The sequence below is a fragment of the Diabrotica virgifera genome, chromosome 7 (assembly GCF_917563875.1).
Source record: "Diabrotica virgifera virgifera chromosome 7, PGI_DIABVI_V3a".
Lineage (NCBI taxonomy): Eukaryota > Metazoa > Arthropoda > Insecta > Coleoptera > Chrysomelidae > Diabrotica > Diabrotica virgifera.
In genome coordinates, this window is record NC_065449.1 from 225,677,784 (window position 1) to 225,683,390 (window position 5,607).

General features: G+C 36.6%; 1 protein-coding gene across 2 annotated transcripts in view; it reads right to left on the minus strand.

The window, feature by feature from the left end:
* Nucleotides 1–5,607, minus strand: part of LOC114348778 (uncharacterized) — an 882,222-nt gene that overhangs the window by 500,921 nt on the left and 375,694 nt on the right. The window lies entirely within an intron of this gene.

A 5,607-nucleotide genomic window follows, 5' to 3' on the forward strand; every position in this document is an offset into this window, starting at 1 on the left:
TATGGTTGTGTCGGCCGTTATCAAACTAGGCTCTCTTCTGCAAAGAGCTTTTACAGCCAGTTTCACTGGTTGAAGCTGGCGACCAAGTCATTGATTATTGTCTACTCGCCAGCAGAGAATTTTATCGCATAATCAATGTCTATCAACGTTTTATCGATAAAAACTTTTAGGATGTAGAAACGTTCTAGCATACTGAGCAAACTGTTCCAACTGGTGCGGCAGTCAAGAATCAAGCTTAATTCTTGCCTTTTTCTTCCTTGACATATTTTTGCAAGAATATGGTGTCTTGAGTAGGTGATTTTTTGAACGTTTTAACAACTTTTCGTATTTTCATGAGCAGATCGCTGTAACGAGGAATCAATTCAACAGGTCTCGTCGATGTTGGTTCGATTGTTACTGCCCATCCATCATTAACATGTCTCCATATCTTTATTTTCGTCTTCATACTCATCATTCCATTGCTTCTTGTTCCACCTCTCTTTGACGTTTCTTTTTATACAGCACCTCTACTACAGCCAACTGAATTCCGTGTAAATCATACTAGAGCGGCCCGGTAAGTACTTAGCCTTAAAAGGAAAAACGAAAATTTATGAAAAGTGGCGATTTATTTCTGAACGTAGTCTCCTTTTAGCTCGATACACTTGACCCAGCGGTGCTCCACCTTCTTTCACCCGTCTGAAAATTATCTTTTCTCGAGGTCTGCAAGGTAGGCTTCCGTGGCGGTGATGAACTAGTTATTCGACTTAAATTTCTACCCGGTGAGTGACTTTTTCAAGTTTGGAAACAAAAAAAAAGTCGTACAGTCCCAAATCTGGAGAATACGTTGGATGGAACAGCAGTTTGTAGCCAAATTCGACCAATTTGACCATGGCTTTGCCGGAGGTGTGAGCCGGAGCATTGTCATGGTGAAAGAGTATTTTTTCTTCTCCAATTGGGGCTGTTTTTTTCTGAAATTCGGCGTCGAATTGGGCCAAGAATGCGGCATAGTATAGCCCTGTGATCGTTTTGCCCTTTTCCGGAAAGTGGATATAGAGCACACCTTGTGAATCCCAGAAAATGGTGGCCACTCAGGTGGACAGTCTTCGCCCTCCTCGGAGCACGTTCGCGGGGTTATGTCTCCTGTATCGACTGTTTCTTGGTCTGTGGTGTATACCAGTGGAACCATGGTTCGTCGATGGTTATCAAACAATGTAGAAACTCATTTGAGTTACGGTTAAAAAGCATCAAACACTGTTCTGAAATGGGCTCATGGTTGCGTTTGTTGCTCGGAGTTAAAAAAATGCGGCAGCCATCGCGCCGACAGATATTCTATGCCCAAAATTCAATGCAGAATATGACCTTCAGTCGATGGTCTACAACTACGAGATCGTGGATTTCTTTCACGTTTCCTCAGTGGTAGCCGTTTTCGGGAATTTTTCAAAAACCGACGTGCCACTACGTTGAAACTCGTTAAATTAATTTTGGATGGTTTCCATCGAAGGAGAAGTGTCACCGTTTACAGCATTTAGGCGCTTTTTGATTTCGTTGCGGGATTTCCCTTCTAAAAACAAGAGTTGAATTACCGACTGATATTGCTCTTTCTTCAGTTTTATAAAATTCCCAAACACGCCCGTGGTCAAAACAAAAATACGAGTTCGATTTGGCTAATATTTTGACATAGACCGTCTGAAAGAATGTATTATACGATGGTAGATTTCCCTTGCGACAGTGGCGCCTCCGGGCGGAGAGGCTAAGTACTTATCGGACCATCCCCCACGTACAGTTGTTGATAGCAAGGCATGAGCCTGCCAACTTTCACTGTAAAGGTTGCGTCTCGGTTGTGATACCAATGGTATCGGATTCAATCATTAAACAAAAAATTTCAACCGTTCTGCCACTAATTCAATGCAGTGTTCCGCGCCGCGCTAGCACGTGTTTGCAAAACATTTAATTGCGTATGCAAAACATTTAATGGCGCCCAAAAATACGCTTTTCTTGGACACACCGAATACGTGAACATCATGCGTGGAGTGAGGCAAGGCTGTATAGTGTACACTCTAATTTTCAACCTCTACTCTGAAAGAATATTTATCGAAGCTTTGAACGAAACTAAATAAATAATTCTACGAAACTGGTTCTTGCTAAATAACATCAGGTATGCAGATGACACCATAATATTTGCGGACAACCTAGAAGACCTACAAGTCCTTATGAACAAAATCACATATTACAGCCGATAATATGGACTCAATATAAACGTAATGAAGACAAATGTTATGATCATTAGCAAGAAAAAGATAACAGAAGGACAACTCTAAATCAACCAAACCACTGTAGAAAGAGTGACGCACACAACTACCTCGACACCATAATAAATGAAGAATGTACTAACAACCAAGAAATAAGAGCGCGCATTGGAAAAGCTAAATCCACCTTCAACCGTATGGGGGCTTTCTTCAAGGGTCACAACCTCTCTCTTGGTACTTTTAAAAGTAAGAAAGCTGCGATACTACGTCTTTTTTCTCCATTTTTATGGTGTTGAATCGTGGATTTTGAACGAAGATATGTTCAGAAAATTGAAAGCTTTGAGATGTGGCTTTACCGTAGAATTCTTAAAATCCCGTGGACTGAGCGGGTCACAAATTGAGAAGGTCCTCAGAAAAATGAAGAAGAACCGAAAGGTACTGACCACCATCAAACCTCGAAGTTAGGATACTTTGTACACATTATGCGAAATGAATCCAGACATGCCCCACTACAAGTCATCGTGCAAGGAAAAATATTTGGAAAGCGAGGTCCAGCAAGAAAAAACATCGTGGTTAAAATACTTCAGAACCTGGTTCAACACAACATCTATGCAGATTTTACGTTCTGCATATCGCAGATACAGCTAAGATAAAGATTGCCATGATAATCGAAAACATGGATAGCCACATCACGAAGAAAGAAACAGTTAATTACTTTAATAAGATATATTTTAAAATTTTGCAAATATCAATATTTAATTATTTAAAAAAAGGCTGAAGCTATATAATTCATACAGGGTGAGTCATGAGGAACTGTACATACTCCTACCTCGTATGGAGGCCCCTATGGGGAATAACAAATGTCCATTAAAAGTGCCTGCTCCCATTTTTTAATAATATACAGGGCGAGTTGTTAATTTTTGCAGAAATTTTATCCGTCATAATTTTTGAACGGTAAGATCGATGTATCTCTTATTTTGGTTAATTATTACACTATTACCACCCAATCAACTGATTTACTCAAACTAGAAAAAATCAGGTCCGGCTTTAAAAATTTAGTTCGTTTTGGTCTTAGAAAAAATTTCACCCTGTATATGGTTTTTGAAAACTCTAATAATAATTTTACAAATTAGACAAAGAGACAATTAAAATGGCATATTTATTTTTTCCCCACACGATTACTTAATTTTTTATAAAAAAATCAAATTTGACTATAAATTAAATGTTTGGTGAAGTGAACCATAGATTTAAAAAAAATAAGTTTTTTGGCAAAATCTATTTTTTTAACAAATATTTAATTTATACATATGTATTATTACTTCCGCAGCTTGTGTTATACGTTGTAAATAATAAAACCCTTTTAGCTAATTTCCAGAATTTCAAAAGGAAGAGGTTGTTTTGAATAATGTGTACTACAACATCGCCCTGTTTAGTATTTGTTTAGTGTTTCATAGGTAGTGTCGTTTTATTGAATTCTCAGAGTTTCAGAACATATTATGTAGAACATTGAACATAAACGGATTTATTTTCATGTTTAAGTAAATTTAACAATATGTATGTGTGAACAACAATTGTATACATAGATACATAAAAGAACTTTAAAAACAAATAATACAATAAAACAATTTTTTTTTGAGATTTATAGCAGATTTTTGAAAGTAAATCCATCTTTGTCGGACCATCAACTGTCTAATAGACCTTCTGAGAGTTAAGGGATCATTTTTCTAATAATGTTACAAGAATCAATAATTTTATCAATTACTTAGTTCTTGTCGCATATTAATATTTTCTCGATAAACAATTTTTTTAATCGACCCCATAGGGAATAGTTGACTGGGTTAAAATCAGGTGATCAAGGTGGTCATGCATGAGGCCCTCCGCGTCCTATCCACCTATTTCCATAAGTTACATGAAGATGTTGACGAACAGCAACTGGGAAATGTGGTAATGCCCCATCGTGCATAAAGTACATACCTCGGGCGGCTACATTGTCAAGTAGATTTGGCAAACTATTTTGTAAAATATGATAATGCAAAAAAGTACAAACAGTCTAAGAAATACAAATAAATAATAACGATGGCGAACAAAAAATCGAAAAATTACAATTTTTGAATCCGAATGACTTTTGATTAAAAATCAAATCGCGTTTGAATCTCAAGTCAAATTATATCGGTTGTGATTATTTGCATTGCTAAAAATTAATTTTTTTATTGTTAAACAAAGCTATAAACAAATAGTGTTTGAGCGTTTTGACGCGTGCCCAATGCATGCGTTTAATCATGCGACATAGAAATTGCCTGTTTGCTGGCGCTTGCACTTGTACCTACTCGTTCGATTTTAAATGAGAAATGCATTGAAAACATTACTTAAGCACTATGTGTTTATAGCTTTGTTTAAAAATTAAAAAAAAATTAGCAATGCAAATAATCAAAACCGATATTAGTCGGAGAGATAGAAGCGGATTTTGCTCGTGGTAAGTAATATGGGAAAACTATACGGGGATATGTTGAATTAGTTGTGTACATGACTTTCCTAAACAGGCGAAAACCAAAGTGGGGTACGAGGGTAGTTATAAGTAGTCAAAGTCGCGGTTTTTATTTTTTTGTGACGCTCATGATGGACACAGTGCACCAAAATTTGGGAATAAGTAGTTCATGACGTAACTAAGTAAAATCTTCAGGGGCGGAACGCTGCGTGGCCGACAAAGAGGTGGGGGCAGGGGAGAATATGAAAATTATAAGGGATTTTTTGTGACGTTCGTGATCGAAATAGTGAACCAAAATTTGGGAGTAAGTAGATGATAACCTAACTAAGCAGAATCTCCAGGGGCGGAAACCAGAGTTTGGGAAGAGGGTAGTTATAAGGGCCAAAGTCGCAGTTTTTATTATTTTTTTTTGTGACGCAGCATAAGATTTGTCCCCACGCAGCTTTCCGCCCCTGGAGATTTTACATTTGAGAGTTTCTCTAAACAGAAGGGTGAAAGAAATATTGGAAGGCCTAGGAAGAGATGAAGTAAAAAACGAAGCAGACCAAAGAGCCTAATCCGTTAAGACTAATGATGATGGGGGAGTATTTAAAACAACAATGAAATTGTTACTAGTCCTAATAGAATACAAATACGTTCTGGAAAGTATTAAGACCAATTACATATTTTAATTATCTAATCATTAAAAACTATCCCTTTTTAGTTTGCCTGTTATTGGTATAAAAAACTCATTAACTCAAATAAAAACAAAATAAACTCAAATAAACTAAAGACTAAAAACAAGTTACATTTTAAATTATCTAATTATTAAAAAGTATCCCTTTTTAATTTGCCTGTTAGTGGCACAAATAACTCATTAACTCTTTGTTAAACAATGTTTGCTTTATTAGGTGTTTT